The sequence below is a fragment of the Pongo abelii genome, chromosome 7, assembly GCF_028885655.2.
Source record: "Pongo abelii isolate AG06213 chromosome 7, NHGRI_mPonAbe1-v2.0_pri, whole genome shotgun sequence".
Classification (NCBI taxonomy): Eukaryota; Metazoa; Chordata; class Mammalia; order Primates; family Hominidae; genus Pongo; species Pongo abelii.
Window position 1 is genome coordinate 77,936,627 of NC_071992.2, and position 17,719 is coordinate 77,954,345.

General features: G+C 40.1%; 1 protein-coding gene and 1 pseudogene across 8 annotated transcripts in view; both read left to right on the forward strand.

Annotated features, from left to right (window-relative positions):
* The window catches only part of NKAIN3 (sodium/potassium transporting ATPase interacting 3), a 799,758-nt gene that overhangs the window by 699,499 nt on the left and 82,540 nt on the right, over positions 1–17,719 (forward strand). The gene's annotated exons all lie outside the window — the stretch shown is intronic.
* LOC100938807 (uncharacterized protein C11orf98-like) lies at positions 391–1,024 on the forward strand (annotated as a pseudogene). The gene has a single exon (XR_010141159.1). The product of XR_010141159.1 is annotated as an uncharacterized protein C11orf98-like (transcript).

Here is a 17,719-nt window from a genome sequence, read left to right on the forward strand (position 1 = left end):
CCACTACTTTGCTAAGTAAATGCAGCTTTGGATTGTGAAAGGAGAACTGCATATTGATCAGCAGTAAGCAGAGAGATTAACATCATGGGCTCCAAAGCCAGAGCATCCCTACCTAAGTGGTTTAGGCACAAGTTAATTAACCTCTGTGCCTCAATTTTCTCATACATAGAATAAAATCAACAATACAACTTAGCACTTGGAGATAGAAGGACTTAGTGAATTAATGGACATACAGTGTTCAAAATAGTATCCAACTAAACCCTGTGCTAAGCACTAGATATCCATTATCTTGATAATCTTCACAATAATTGGTGAAGTAGTACGATTATATCTATTTGACAGATTACAAACTGAGGCTCAGTGAGGTTAAATACCTTACCCAAGAACTGGCGTGAAATCGCGACTATGGGAGCTCCCGGGGGAAAGATCAACCGGCCCTGAACGGAGCTGAAGAAGAAGCTGTTCAAACGCCGGCGGGTGTTGAATCGGGAGCGGCGTCTGAGGCACCGGGTGGTCGGGGCTGTGATAGACCAAAGGCTGATCATGCGGCACCACCTCAAGAAGCGGGCGTCCAGTGCACGTGCCAACATTACTCTGCCAGGGAAGAAGTGCAGAAAACTCCTCCAGCAGATCCGGCTTGCCCAGAAAGAGAAGGCAGCCATGGAAGTGGAAGCCCCTTCAAAGCCAGCCAGGACTAGTGAACCACAGCTCAAAAGGCAAAAGAAGACAAAAGCCCCCCAGGATGTAGAAATGAAGGACCTTGAAGATGAGAGCTAAACCTCTTCCACTAGAAGATTCTCAACTGGAGCCAGCCTTCAGACTCAGTGGTTGTTCCAGAGGACTTTGACAAAAGCAATGCCCCTTTTCACTCTCCGGATTTCCTCCTACCTAATTGCCTACTGACCTCCCCTAGAGGGATGTCTTTGGGAGGGAAGAAGGTACAGAAGAAAGATTGGAGAAGGGCCTCTCTAGCAGTCAACTCCATTTGTAATAAAGCCCTAGCACTCTGAAAAAAAAAAAAAAATACCTTACCCAAGGCTCACTCTAATAGTAGTGGCAAAGGTAAAAGTTAAACTGAGATCTCTCTGACCACAAAGATGGACTCTTGACCACCAGAACCATCAACTGTGAGGTGAGTGTTGGATCCCAGGAACAAGGCTGAAACCCATCCTGAGACCTGGGTATATCAGAGCAACGCTGTTGGCAAGAGTGGCCCCATGTTGATCCCCCAAGTGTCAGATGGAACCCCTTGAATCCCTGACACCCAAGAACAGTAATGGTCCTGAGAATAGAGGTGAATTATTTCCAGCAGTCAGGAGAGAAGAGACACAAAATCTCAGATCCCAGGAGGATGTAGGAGCACAATACAGGAAAAGTGGTGATACTCAGTGTCCATTTTGCCAAGACCATAGGGGAGGCCCAGTAGTCAATGACATGAGATCCTCTCCCACCCTTGATCCTGGAGTGGATGGTCTGTGATCTGTTGCAGCAATGACAGAGGATGAGCAGGTCCTACGCTACACAATGGGCTTCACTCAAAGGTCTATCAGTTACAAAAGATGGTACTGAACTGGGAGCAGTGGTGTGGGCCTCCAATATGAACTACTTCCCACTTGGGGAGCTGAGGCAGGAGGGTCGCTTGAGTCCAGGAGTTCAAGGTTAGCCTGGAAAACACAGCAAGACACTCTATCTTAAGAAAAAAGAAGAGAGAGAGAGAAAGCTGATACTGTGGCCAGTTTCTCACACATAACACCCTGGGGCCTTCTCAGAGCTGGGCCTACAGCATCATCAGTCTAATTTTGACTCTTGTGCAAGGCAGTGGAATTAGGTGTCATGGACTCCATCTGCTGATTCAGCCGTATAGATCACAGCATCTGCCACATTTCACTAGGTAGGACTTTTACATATGTCCCACAAGTTAGGAAGGCCATGAAACACAATTCAGTTACAGAAAAGCAGGTTTCCCTACTACGAAACATCTCTTCTCAACTTCCACAGACACGTATGGATAGAGGAATGCCTGTCTTTCTCTTAGATTCTCCTGAGAACTATAAACTCCATATTTCTACATGTGGCTTTATCTGCATCGAGGGGCTGAACAGTCTACTGAGTTTACCATGACTCACTGGATGGCAGGAGCAGCACCTGCAACAGAAAGAGCTCCAGACATTGCCATTTGTAAAAACATACCCTCAATAGCTCCTTATTGGCTAAGTCAGCTGCTCAGTGAGAAGCAGACAGGCAGGGGGTGGACATGCCAGTCGGTATGCCCAGAGGGTGCTGCCTGACTGCCTAAGTGTGGGGATCAGAGCAAAGCTGCTCTGCCATCCACTGCCTCCCAGTGGCTGCTCTGGGGACCTCAGCTCTCAATGCATACAACCTGGAGATGAACACCTACTGCTGGGTTATGTGGTTCTGTGGAAATCTGTATTTGAGGATCCACTGGCACAAATATGCTTCCTGAAATACTGAGGGTGCCCCAAAATGGAAGGGGTACAAAAAGAGTCCAAATGCTCTAGTAAGCCAGAAACCAGATTCAAAATGAGTGGTAAGAACAAGGGTTTTAAGTAGCTAGAGGTTGAAGTCAATAGCTCAAGATGGGAATGTGGGACAGAGGTTGAATAAGCAAGTCTGAGGTCAGCCTGAATAGACACAGGCCAAGAGCTCCTGCCCAAGCCCACCTTTTACTCCAGTTTCTTGGATCTGACTGCATTTAAATGATCAGGCATGGAGGAGGCAGAGCTCAGTGTAACCTGGATAATTTATAAGTCCCCATAGCCACAAAGACATGTACACTCAACCCAACCCAAGACCTTACCTTTCACATTCTGACACGACAAAAACCACTCTCTATCCTCAAAATATACTCATAGTCGTGTGACACATTTATGAATTCTCTTTTAGTTTACATTTTGGATTATAAATGGGTAAAGATTAGATGGAACTTTTCCTTGATAGAAGTATTTTTCTTCAAATGACCTCATAACACTCAGATATAATGACCCTATCAAACTAGTCACATAATACCATTGAAGAATTGTTGAATTTGGCAAGGTACACTTAGAAAAGTCCTACATGAAATGATCTACTTAAATAGGCCCCTTTACGAAAAAATCTTAGGCAATGTTCTTATTCCTTAATGACTTGCTACCGGAAATGCATTATCTTAGAACAAGGTTCTTTGTGAGTCAGGGTAACATTGATGTCTTCCATGATATTGCTGAGCTGGTGTGTGCAGAGTGTCTGCATCACAGAAGTATGTCATTGAAAGTCTTATCTTTCTTGGTAGAGGCCAGCAAATCATTTGTTTTTCATTTTGAAGCTGTCTCCACAAGTGCTTCCCATACACATAAGGGCAGTAAATCCCCAGAGCTTGAATAAATGTGATGCTGTTGCTGTTGTGCATTTTTATACTCATCGTGGAGAAAACAACTTATTTCCATATTCATTGATTCATTTGGAGTCCAGGGTGCCAGTGGGACTCTTAGGAGAGTGAATCAAATGTCTTCACATAATTTCAGGCTTCACTTGGCATAAGACACTTCCATAAAAGATGCAGCCCTAATTCTGGATTCCTGAAGGAACAGTAGGAGCAGCTTGATTGAAAACAAACAGATTAGGTATTACTGGGAGTCACACTCTCCCCAGAGTGATCCAAATAAATATCGGGACCGTCTCTCCTAAGACTTCTTCCCCTGAGGATCCTAAGAGCCTAGACTTCTGTTCTGCTGGGCACACAAGACAGCACAGATGGGCCTGGGTGACAGTTGCACCAAAAGGCCCTCTCGGGAGCCATAGAAAAAGAAATGTGGCCACAAAGCATGGGGAGATGAAACTGTCCACCTGCTGCCTCTTCTTCAGTCTCAGAGTTTCTTGATAAGCCCTCTAGAATAAGGAAGGATAAATATGCTGCCTGTATTAATCTGTTCTCACGCTGCTATGAAGAAATACCCAAGACTGGGTAATTTATAAAGGAAAGAGGTTTAACTGACTCACAGTTCATCATGATTGGGGCAGCCTCAGGAAACTTACAATCATGGCAGAAGGCACCTTTTCACAGGGTGGCAGGAGAGAGAATGAGTGCCAAGAGAAGGGGGAAGTCCCTGATAAAACCACCAGATCTCATGGGAACTCACTCACTATCATGAGAATGGCGTGGGGGAAACCACTCCCATGATTCAATTATCTCCACCTGGTCCCACCCTTGACACATGGGGATTATTACAATTCAAGGTGAGATTTGGGTGGGGAAACAGAGCCAAACCATATTGCTGTCCAATCCAAAACTGAGGGTGAACCCTTGGACAAAGCTGAGCCCTCAACCCCTTAGAAGATGGACTTGAAAGTTTCCCAAATTAGTAGCCACATGTTATGTATCTGGACATTCTATTGTTTATCATCCTGACTTAGGACAAGAGGGTATGCTCAATTCAGGCTTGCTATGATGGTTGGAACACTGCCTGCCTAATGAAAACCACTGTATCAGTTCAACAGAGTGACTGGAAAAGTCTTATCCTGTCATATTATTTCTCTCTCCCCAGTGAAGGAAGCAGTATGCATCCTGAAATATCCATAGCTATGTTTAATATCTTTCAAATGTTTGGTTTCATGTAAAATCAACCAAAGTTAATCCATAATGAAAAGACTCTACTATCCTTTTTCTTTCCACATGTTTATACTTCATCCATCTGTCAAAGATGGTATTATATAATCATTGGCTTGTTCTCATGTTTAGTGCATGATCCACACAATATCAAAGCAAGGCAGCAAAAATCTGGAGAACTTATTGAATCATGGCAATAACTCTGATGCACACAAGCAGAGCTGGAGTTTACAGTGTCTGAGCAACATGGTGATCCACAAGGGAACTTCAGAACTGCTACTATGCTGGAGTTCTGAAATTCATCCACTGTATTTCAGACATCCTGGTTTTCCTCCCTTACCTCACTTTGCAATGCAATTCTTCTCATTTATTCATTCAGAAGCATTTGATGAAACATTCTTCTTAGCAGGCAGTGCTAAGTGTTAGAAATGCAAAGTTGAATTGAGAAAAAGCTCTCATCCTGAAAGAGCTTCATAGTAGAGACGAACATGTAAATAAGTATAATCACCATGCGAAATGTGCCGTATTCAAGGAGTATGATGATGTGTCAAAGTAGAGGAAGAAGCAGATTCTCTCCCTGATGGAGCTGGGGCAGGACTCTCAGAGGACACGATATTTGCATCAGGTCTCTCGGAGAGTAGTTCCTGCCTTCCAGGACCTACTTAGAAGATAACGAATGGACACAATGCTGTGATACAAAGCAGTACCTTGAAGCTGCCATTACAGATATAAGAACAAAGTGCAGAGACTGTTCAGACTAGAGATGGATCAACTAAAGAAATCAAAGAAAGTGACATTTACAACTGGGCTTAAAGAATGAGAGAGTTTGTAAATGCAGAGATGTGAGAACAGGGTGAGGGGGTCATGGGCAAGCAAAGAATGGGGTGTACTCAGGGAGTTGGAGTACAGATGCATGGCAGAGGAGAGTGGAAGATAAGCCTTGGAGCCAGGCTGAGGCAGGATCATAAAGGGACTGGAAGTGGATAACAAGTGCATGTGCACTTGCACCAGTTAAATAATCTTAGTTATTGAGTGCCTACCTCAAATTGTGAATAAAGATTTAAGAAGGTGTTTACTGCCATCAAAATTCAAACATGCTGTAATTGCTATAAAACTCACCTTTAAGAAAATAAAGAAACCTCACTGATTTCATATTTTTCTCCAGCAACTATCCTTTTTCTCCTCCTCTTTCAGTAAAACTCCTTGAAAGAACTGTTAACATTCTATTTTCTCTTGAACCTGCTCTGATCAGATTTTTGCCCTTCTCTCCATGAAAATGACCATCATTAAGACCACTGATGTCTTCCACTGGTCCAGTCCAGTGTTCAATGCTCAGTCATTGTTCTTAACCTATCAGAGACCTTTAACACAGCCAATAGCCTCAATTTCTGTACCCCTCAGACTTCTCTGGTCAGTCCTTTTTGATCTCTTTTGCTGGTTTCTAGTCTTCTCTCCAATTGCTGAATGTCGTGATGCTCCAGAACTTCATCCATGGACCCCTTCTCTGACTTCACTCACTCCCTTAATGATCTAATTCAGTCACATGGCTTTAAATGCCATCTACAGATATTCTATTAACCTCTAGATGTGTCATTGCTCTTTACCTGAGAATTTCTCAGCATTGTGCTTTCATCAAGCAACCTTCGTGCATGAGGTAACTTCTTCCCCATCTCACCCCCACAGAAAGTAGGCTGGCTTCACCTTACTGTGAAAACAGCACAGAATTTCCTTCCAGTAACACAACCCACAGGTGTGCGAGCATCCATCAAGGCCCGAGAGGCATGATAAATGGAGAACAGAGATATGAAACTTGTGTTGCCCTCTGCACTGTGAGTAAAAGTCCTTTGTTTCTGACCCAGCACCCATGGAACAGTAATAGGCTAATTTGTTAATTTATAAGTAGGGTAAAATCCCTGCAAAGTTTCTGACATTAAGTAGCTATGCTTTCTCTTAGAAGTTACTTAATACCTTAACCAAAATATGTTACATATAGAAGCTTTCTATTCACAAATGTTCAACTTAATGACTTTCATTGGAATAAAGCTCTGCACAGAGCAGTGTGTCAGTCTGTCTGCCTCCCACAGGCAGCCTTGGTGAAGGATTTCATAGAGTCATTTTGAACTTGAGGAAAAAATAACTAACAAGCATTACTGTAGAACCTGTGTGATATGGTTTGGCTGTGTCCCCACCCAAATCTCATCTTGAATTGTAGCTCCAATAATTCCCACATGTCATGGGAGGGACCTGATGGGAGACAATTGAATCATGGGAGTGGGACTTTTCCATGCTGTTCTTGTGATAGTGAATAAGTTTCATGAGATCTGATGGTTTTATAAAGGGGAGTTTCCCTGCACACGATTTCTTGCATGCTGCCATGTAAGACATGATTTTGCTCATCATTTGCCTTCCGCCATTATTGTGAGGCCTCCCCAGCCATGTGCAACTGTGAGTCAATTAAACCTCTTTCCTTTATAAATTACCCAGTATTGGGTAGTATGTCTTTATTAGCAGTGTGAGAACAGACTAATAGAGTAAATTGGTACCAGGAGTGGGGTATTGCTGTAAAGATACCCAAAGATGTAGAATCAACTTTGAAACTAGGTAACAGGCAGAGAGTGGAACAGTTTGAAGGGCTCAGAAGACAGGAAGGTGTGAAAAAGTTTGGAACTCCCTAGAGACTTATTGAATAGCTTTGTTCAAAATGCTGATAGTGATATGGACAATGAAGTCCTGGTTGAGTAGTCTCAGATAGAGATGAGGAACTTGTTAGAAAGTAAAATAAAGGTGATTCTTGCTATGTTTAACAGGTGGCATTTTGCCCCTGCCCTAGAGATCTGTAGATCTTTGAATTTGAAAGAGATAATTTAGGGTATCAGACAGAAGAAATTACTAAGCAACAAAGCATTTAAGAGGTGATTTGGTGCTGTTAAGTATTAATATATTAATGTATTTATGTATTAATAAAGATATGGTTTGGAATTGGAATTTATGTTTAAAAGGGAAGCAGAGCATTAAAGTTCAGAAAATTTGCAGGCTGATGATGCAATTCAAAAGCAAAACCCATTTTCTGAGGAGAAATTCAAGCTGGCTGCAGAAATTTGTATAAGAAGCCAAATGTTAATTGCTGGGACAATGGGGAAAATATCTCCAAGGCATTTCAGAGGTCTTCATGGCAGCCCATCCCATAACAAGCTGGTAGGCCTAGGAGGAAAAAATGGTTTCATGGGCTGGGCCCAGGACCTTGCTGCTTTGTACAGTCTGGAGACTTGGTGCACTGCATCCCAGTCGTGGCTAAAAGAGGCCAATGTACAGCTCAGACTGTTGTTTCAGAGGGTGCAAGTCCCAAGCCTTGGCAGCTTACACATGGTATTCGGCCTGCAGAGGCACAGAAATTAAGAACTGAGGTTTGAGAACCTCCACCTAAATTTCAGAGGATGTATGGAAATACCTGGATGTCCAGGCAGAGGTGTGCTGCAGGAGCAGAGCCCTCATGGAGAACCTCTGCTGGTGCAGTGCAGAAGGGAAATGTGCGATGGGAAACCCCACACAGAGTCCCCACTGGGGCAATGCCTAGTGGAGCTGTGAGATGAGGGCCACTGTCCTTCAGACCCCAGAATGGTAGATCCACCGACAGCTTGCACCATGGACCTGGAAAAGCCACAGACACTCAATGCCAGTCTATGAAAGCAGCCAGGATGGGGGTGATACCCTGCAAAGCCACAGCTGTGGAGCTGCTCAAGACCATGGGAACCCACCCCTTGCATCAGTGTGACCTGGATGTGAGACAGGGAGTCAAAGGAGATCATTTTGGTGCTTACTGCCCTGCTGGATTTTGGACTTCCAAGGGGCCTGTAGCTCCTTTGTTTGGCCAATTTCTCCCATTTGGAACAGGTGTATTTACCCAATGCCTGTGCCCCCATTGTATCTTGGAAGTAATTAACGTGCTTTTGATTTTACAGGTTCATAGGTGGAAGGGACTTGCTTTGTCTCAGATGAGACTTTAGACTCTGCATTTTTGGGTTAATGCTGAAATGCATTAAGACTTTGGTGGACAGTTGGGAAGGCATGATTCATTTTGAAATGTGAGGACATGAGATTTGGTAGGGGCCAGGAGTGGAATGTTATGGTTTGGCTGTGTCCCCACCCAAATCTCATCTTGAATTATAGCTCCCATAATTCCCACATGTCATGGGAGGGACCCAGTTGGAGGCAGTTGAATCTTGGCTGTGGGTCTTTCCCATGCTGTTCTCATGATAGTGAATAAGTCTCACAATATCTGATGGTTTTATAAAGGGGAGTTCCCCTGCACACACTCTCTTGCCTCCCACCATGTAAGACATGACTTTTCCCCACCTTTGCCTTCTGCCATGATTGTGAGGCCTCCTCAGTCATGGAGCTGTGAGTCCATTAAACCTCTTTCCTTTATAAATTACCCAGTCTTAGGTATGTCTTTATTTACCTAGTAAATAGTAATTTAGGTATAAATTACCCAGTCTTAGGTATGCCTTTATTAGCAGCATGAGAACAGACTAATGTACCATATATTAAATAGAGAAACTTCTACCATTCCTTAAGGATTCTTTTAAGCTTTAAGGCTTAAGTGTGAATGTGGGGAAACTTAGGAGAGTGATTGGGGAGTTATGTTGTTCAAGGATTCTTCTGCCTTTCTTCAAGCCCAGCAATCCTCTCATTGAATGCCTCTCTTCTCTGAGTTCCCTGGATGACCTTTTTTAATCCCTCTATTTCACATAAAAGTGGTCACTAAAGACACATGATTTCAGGGATGACTCAATTTTTTAATTCATTCTTAATAAGATTCACAACTAGGAGGACACACAGCCAGTGGTTATCCTCCTAGTACCTACAGGTGTGAAAACTAATCTAGTCAATTCTTATACAAGGCCTGCAGGTCAAAACAAACCAATCCCACATACAAATCCTATTTGCAAAAACTAATCAATCTCTTAACAAAAAGTGGAGTTAGAATGTAGCTTTATGTCATTTGCATTAATTAAATATATCAAAGAAGATGGAATGTATGCTGTCAGAATTTACAATATAGAGAAGAAATTCATTTTAAATTATATAACTACAGAAATGGATACCTTTAGTGAGAGAAGACAAAAGTTGTCTTTAAAATGAATGACTCTTTTCAAAATTTTATTAAAAGCAGAGATAATCAGGATTGTTCTGCTGATGTTATTTACTTTGCGAGTATTTGTTATTGGCAAGAATGCATTTTCCATTTCTTGTAGACAAGCAGAAAGCCACAGAGACTATTTAAATTCAAATTCTGGGAAATCAAGAACTACACAACAGTCAGCCATCTACAAATTGCTGATGAACGTGATGTCTAGACAGTTTCTCATGAGGGTAACATTATTAATTAAGCAGCAGTTTGGTTAATCACAATAGCAAAAGTAATTTTTGGAGTAAATATTTCATGAGTGTGCCCATCAATAAGGCAAAAGTAAAAGGAAATGTTTTAATTAATTCATTCATAATAATATTGAGATGATGGTTGGCAAATTCTGTTTGAGGACTTGAAGAATGATTTAATATTTCTAGTATGGCATGTCATTGTCTTATTGTTTTCAGCTAATGGTACTGTCTATCTCAATTGCCTGGCCAAAAATTCTTTCATGTCATCTATCAAGACAATATTAAGGTCCATTAGTGAATAGTTAGATCTGACAAATTTCTTCTTGCTATACATTGTTCTGTTCTTTTAAAACTGTGCATTCCCACATTTATCAGTAAGAAAATATTCACTGGATAGGGAGACATTACATGCTTCCATGTTAAGAAACTAACCTTACTTTCTATCCATCAAAAGACTTGTTATTTGGAAAAAGAAAAATAAATAAATTGACCAGTTCTCTTTAGCACATAGACAATGAACCTTTTCAGAAAGTGCAGTTAAACCAATATTTTTATAATAATCCATGGTCTTAAAATTATAAGAAAGAAATATAAGTTACATAGAACTTAAGTAAACACATATTTCTGAAAAAATTATCCAAAGAGCTTACTCTCTTTTGCCTTCATAAAAGTTCATCTATAACCATTTTCTCATACATAGCTTTCTTCATGTCTCATCCTACTCCCAAATCTCTCTTTGAATTTTAACTGTACTTACTTGAAAGATAAAATCAAGACTACAAAGCTTGCATTTATTTTTCAATGTTAGTCATCTGGTCAACATCTTCATTTTTAGCCTAGAAGAAAGTGTGCATTAAAATCACAGAAAAATTTCCTGCAACAAGTGCAATTTTATTTTATATTATACAGATTTCTTAGAGGGTACTTAGATTTTTATCCTTAAATGTATGAATATGTATAACAAAATAATATATGGTTCAACTACTAACAGTTAATACTTTCCAGTCCTCTTACAACAGTGGAAAGATAATCTAGTAGAGGGCGGTATACACTTAGTTTCAGGTCAAGATTCTTTTTCAGGACAGGATTTTTTTTTCAAGGGAAATTGGTCTCATGTTGGATTTCCAGGCTCAACTCCATCAAATTAACTCTACATATTGATATGTGAAAACAATGTATCAGCATGACTGAGTTTGTTCTCAAGAGATGTTCTCGTCAATCCTCAGGCCTTTTTTCCAGTAAATGCCAATGGATGAACCAGTAAATGCTGATGGACCAACCAATAAATGCTGATGGACTCCAGCATGACAAATTGAATGAGCCAATATTAGAAAACACCAAAATACATATTTCCTGTCAAAGAGGTTAACAATATGCTAACATATACTTGAGGAATCATTCTCATATTGAAAAACATCAAAAAACACAAAATAATAATTCGCTTTAAGTCAATATAAAGGTGTGGGTAGAAGCATTATATTTTTTCCAAAAAAAGAGGGAGGCAATGTATTAGAACATTAGAAAATAATATTCGTTGTGGCATTGAGCTATCATGAAGACTTTAGCTTTACACTGGAAAAGTCCCACAGTACTCAATCAAAACATTTTGATGATCTTTGCTTACCTCTCACCTAAATGGATGAAAAAATAATGATCTGTGGGATTTAACTTACCTGAGTTTGTTGTGGAGGAATAATCATTGGAATACAAAAGCTATCAAGCAACTATGGGCTTATGATCCAATAAGCAACTTCCAAGATAGAATTCGCAATGCATCATCTAAATTTCTGTCTATAGGCAAAACAACAGAACTCCTCGTTCAGAAATTTTCCATTGCAGCCTGATTCCTTCATTCTGTTACTATCCTTCTCCTTCCTTGCAGTGCCACTGAATGAAAATCCAGAGTGTAGATCATTTTAGTCACAGTTTATAGGAAAAGACTTGATCTGCCTGGCTGCTGCTTGGTCTAGCTCTTTAGGTTTCAAAAGAAATCTGGTTTATCAATGTTTATGACACTAGAATTCATGTCTCCCAAACTTACTGAACTATTTTTCAAGCTAAAGGATCATATTTAAAGTAAGTTCTCCAAAGTAATGAATTCAAAGAGGTGTACAAAGTAACAACAGAAAATGCATGTATCAAAAGGGGTACACAGGATAATCCGTGGAAGCATGGGAAGTTGCAGCTTCCTTTTCTATTTATTTTTTATCTAAAAACCTAAGGAACATTAGCTTGTAACAATATCTGACTTATAGTTTAACACTGGTAGCCTCACTAGGCCTACATGCCAGAAGGTCATATGTCACTTAACTACAGGGATACATTCTGAGAAATGCGGCCTTAGGCGATTTCATCATTGTGCGAACATCATAGAGTTTACTTACACAGACCTAGGTGGTGTAGCTGACTACACACCTAGGCTACAAACCTCTATAGCACTGTTACTGTACTGAATACTATAGGCAATTGTAACACAATGGTAAGTATTTATGTATCTAAATATATCTAAATATAGAAGAAGTATATTTTATATATACTATATATAATATAGTATATATATTTAGATATAATAAATATATCTAAATATAGAACATAGAAGAAGTACAGTAAAAATATGGTATAACACGTAAAAGTTGATAAGCCTGTATATTGATAAGCACTTAACATAAATGGAGCTTGCAGGACTGGAAGTTGCTCTCGGTGAGTAAGTGAGGGAGCGATGGGTGAATGTGAAGGCCTTAGGACATTATTCCACACTGCTGTAGACTATAAACACTGTACACTTAGGCTATACTGCATTTAATTTTTTAATTTACTTTCTTCAATAATAAGTTCGTTTTAGTTTACTGTAACATTTTTACTTTATAAACTTTTTAAAGAATCTTTTGACTCTTAAAATATCACTTAACTTGTAACACAAACACATCGACCTTGTGCAGCTCTACAAAAATATTTTTTCTTTACATCCTTATTTATAAGACCTTTTATATTAATTTTTTTTAACTTTTTAAACTTCTTTGTTAAAAACTAAGATCCAGCTGGATGCGGTGACTCACGCCTCTAATCCTAGCACTTTGGGAGGCCAAGGAGGGCGGATCACCTGAGGTCAGGAGTTCGAGATCAGCCTGACCAACATGAAGAAACCCCGTCTCTACTAAAAATACACAATTAGCCAGGCATGGTGGTGCATGCCTATAATCCCAGCGACTCAGGAGGCTGAGGCAGGAGAATCCCCTGAACCCAGGAGGCGGAGGTTCTGGTGAGCTGAGATTGTGCCATTGCACTCCAGCCTGGGCAACAAGAGCAAAACTCTTTCTCAAAAAAAAAGAGAAAGAAAGAAAAGAAAAGAAAAAACTGAGATCCAAACACACACATTAGCCTCGGCCTAATCATCAATGTCACTGGGGTCAGTATCATCAATATCACTGTCTTCTCCCTCTACATCCTCTTTCATGGGAAGGTGTTTCAGCGGCAATAACAGGCATGGAGCTGTCATCTCCTGTGATCTCCTATGATAACAATGCCTTCTGAAACACCTTCTGAAGGACCTGCCTGAGGCTCTTTTGCATTGAACATTTTTTTTTTTTTAGGTAGAAGGAGTACACTCTACAGTAAGAAGTATAGTATAAATACATAAACCAGTAGCATCATGGTTTACTATCAATATCAAGTATTATATGCTATATGTATTTGTGTTTGCTATACTTTTATATGATTGGCAGCACAGTAGGTTTGTTTACAACAGCATTAGCACAAATATGTGAGTGTTGCATGTGCTATGATGTCACAACAACTACAATGTCAATAGGAATTTTTCAGTCCTGTTATACTTTCATGAGACCACCATTATTTATGTGGTTCATCACTGACGGAAATGTTGTTATGCGATGCGTGACTATGCTAGCAGTAGCCTGTGGGGGAGCAAAACTCCATAGTATAATGCAGTTAGAAGTGACGATCATGTTGGGTGTACTGAGATGAATTACAATCTCTGTGCAGGGTTTAGTAGATTTACAGATTATATGATCCGTTTTTAAGAAAACTAATGTTCACAAAATTTCAAGTGGCAAAGACGTTATCTTGGAAGAATCCATGCATTGAAGATAAAACTAATTATGGACATGTATGAATTTTTTTAATAGCAGAGTTGACGTGTGTCCTCCTCTTAGTACAAGCTGCCTGTCAGATACAATGCAAAATAAAAACAACAATGACCTAATCAAAGTGAAAAGACAATACCCCTAGAATTTGAAATTGTAAAGAAAACTGTTTGAAATGTGCTATTTAAAATAATTATGATCTGCTTATACACTTTTGGTGGGAGTGTAAATTAGGTCAACCATTGTGAAAATCAGTGTGGCAATTCCTCAAAGAGCAAAAAGCAGAACTACCATGCAACCCAGCAGTCCTGTTGCTGGGTGTATACCCAAAGGAATATAAATCACTCTATCATAAAGAGACATGCATGCCTATGTTTATTGCTGCACTATTCTCAATAATAAAAACATGGAATCAACCCAAATGCCCATCAATGATAGACTGGATAAAGAAATTGTGGTACATATACTCCATGGAATACTATGCAACCATAAAAAATAATGAAATCATATCGTTTGTGGGAAAATGGATGGAGCTGGAGGCTATTTTCCTTAGCAAACTAATGCAGGAACAGAAAACCCAAATATCACATGTTCTCACTTATAAATGAGAGCTAAATGATAAGAACTTATGAATGCAAAGAAGGAAACAATAGACACTGGGGCCTATTTGAGGGTGGAGGATGGGAGGAAGAAGAGGAGCAGAAAAGATAACTATTGGGTACTGGACTTAATATCTGCGTGATGAAATAATCTGTACAACAAACCCCTGACATGTGCTTGCCTATGTAACAAACCTTCACATGTACCCCCAAACCTAAAATAAAAGTTAAATAAATAAATAAAATAATTATGTTCTGCTTTTAGGATATATATTTGTAGGTAGGATGGGAAAACATGGACTAGATGTACAAACACCAAATTGATGATCATAGTTTTCTCCCCAATATTAAAAGATGGCATTTGCTGACAAGAATGGAGTGCTATGAACTGTGACTTGTCAAATTTTCCTCTCATCATTTTTTAAAATTAGGATGTCATAATCATACTTCATACATTAAAACTCAAGTAATTTTCTTTTTTTAAGTTTTTTGAGTAGTTACTTTAATCTTTTTTTTTGTTTTTTTGCTATTATACTTTAAGTTCTGGGATACATGTGCAGAACATGCAGGTTTGTTACACAGGTATGCATGTGCCACGGTGGCTTGCTGCACCCATCAACCTGTCATTTAGGTTTTAAGCCCCGCATGCATTAGGTATTTGTTCTAATGCTCTCCTCTCCTTGCCCCCCACAGGCCCTGGTCTGTGTTGTTCCCCTTCCTGTGTCCATGTGTTCCCATTGTTCAACTCCCAATTATGAGTGAGAACATGAGATGTTTGGTTTTCTGTTCCTGTGTAAGACTTAAGTAATTTTCTCAGTGTCATTTCTCCATCTCCACTGTGGCCTAAATTGTGCAGAACCTGCTGCAAGTCTAAATATGAGTTCACAGATGTGATAGGCAGAATAACAGTTCCCTAAAGATTTCCACGTCCTCATCTCTGGAACCTGTGAATAAATCACTGCACATGGCAAAGGAGAATGAATAAAGGTTGCAGATAAAATTGATTGATAATCATGTGACCTTAACATGGAGGGATTGTCCTAAGTTGTCCAGGTGTGTCCAGCATCCTTAACAGTAGGACAGGAAGGCAGGGGAGGAAGGACCAGGAAGATGGCAGCCTGAGACGGAATCAGCAGCTAAGGAATGCAGGCATCCTCTAGTGGCTGAAAAAGGCAAGGAAACAGAGTTTGCCAGATCTTCCAGGAGTACAGCCCTGCTGACACCTTGATTTTAGCCTCATAGACACCTGACCTTCAGAACTGTAAGATTTGTGTTGTTTTAAGCCACTAAGTTTGCAGCAATCTCTTACAGCAGCAACAGAAAACTAATGCAAGAGAGTTCTTGATTTACACGTATGCATGCTTGCAGGTATACACATACACACACACACCCCTAAGGGAGAACACACCAAGAACTAGAAAGTTGTTTGCTGGCAAACGCCTTCTAACATATGGTTTACTAAGAAAATGTCCCGACATTATGAAGCCATCACTATCACAGGCTAACATAAAGAAACAAAAATTTGCAACAAATATGGCAAAGGCTTTCCCCCATAAGACCTCATATAAATTAATGAAAGCAAAATCAAGTTAATAAATGAGCAAAAAACTTCTGAGGTAATTCACAAAAGAAAAAACATAAATGGCTAATAAAACATGAAAATATGTCAGATGAAAAAGAACTATTGCAAAAATAAATAAATGAAGAGATGCCATTTTGTTTATTTTCTTGGCATGTATTTTTAAGTGGAACTATCCTATGGTATGGAAAAGCAAGCACTGTCAGTCACTGCTGTGGTAGGATAGATGACACAAACTTTCCGAAAACCAATAATGTACAAAAAATGTCATAAAAATATTCAATGGCCCTTCTCAAATAATAATTTTACCTCTAGGAATCAGATCATCAAAAATTCAGAAAAGGCATTAATATTTTCATAATATCATTTATAACTTGAAAACAACTTTCAATAACAGAACATTAATGCATAGCAGTATATTTAAATAATACAAATTTATGTAGTCATTAATAATTAAGCTTATGAAGAGTATTAACTTGGGTCATAAGAGTATAAGTGATATATAGCAACTACAAGAGAGAAAGATTGGAAAGAAAACTATTGTAAAGTTATTAGTGATGGGATTAGGGACTATTTCTTTCTTGTGTATGTAACTGGTTTACTGAATGGGCTGGTAGAATACAGTCAAAAGGCAATTTTGTTTGTTCTCTCACTGCCCCTTCAAGTACACATTACGGCTTTGTTTCATCTCACCCTTTGGATCATATTCAAGCAGAATTTATAGCTCTTTTAGCTCCTCATAGATATTAAATATCTAGTCCACGTCACTGCAAATTCTCATCTACTAAAAAACTCTCTCGCTCAGCTTGGGCCTGATTTCAACTTGCAGATTTGCAGAGAGTAAGGAACACAGCACTGCTTCCTCCTCTTCTCACCCCACTTCTCTCACTGTTCCTCTGCGTTATCGTGGGGATGAAGTAGAAGGAGAAATAATGGGAGAAAAGGAGGGAACAAGGTGTTAGCATGACAGGTTCCATTGTAATCTGGCAGGGATACTCTCTGGGTGTGACAGCTCCCACACGCTCATGCGTCTTCTTGTGGTGTGCTTTTAGGGGTTCTTCAGAATCCCACCCCACCCTCCCTTTAGGATCCCTACCTGTTTCTCGGATGATCAGCCTCCCTGGTTTCCCACTTTGCATCCCTACTTGCCTTCTACAGCCAAACTACCACCATCCTTCTTCTGATGTCTACTGCCCTACCAGGAAGTCCTCTGGGATGGCTCCAACTCCAGAACAGCACAGGAAGACCTCTCCAGAGGCCTTACCCCCAGGCTAAGGGCACACACACACACATAATGTCCTGCCAATTCTGCCCAATCTTGTCTCCACACACTGCAACCAAAAGCCCCTCTAGACACAGCCTCTTGCCTTTTGACTCTTCCAAGTGTGAGTTAGGTGCCAAGCCCCCATATTTCCCAAAGTGTAAGAAATGTTAAGCTCCCCAAGTGCTTTTCCCA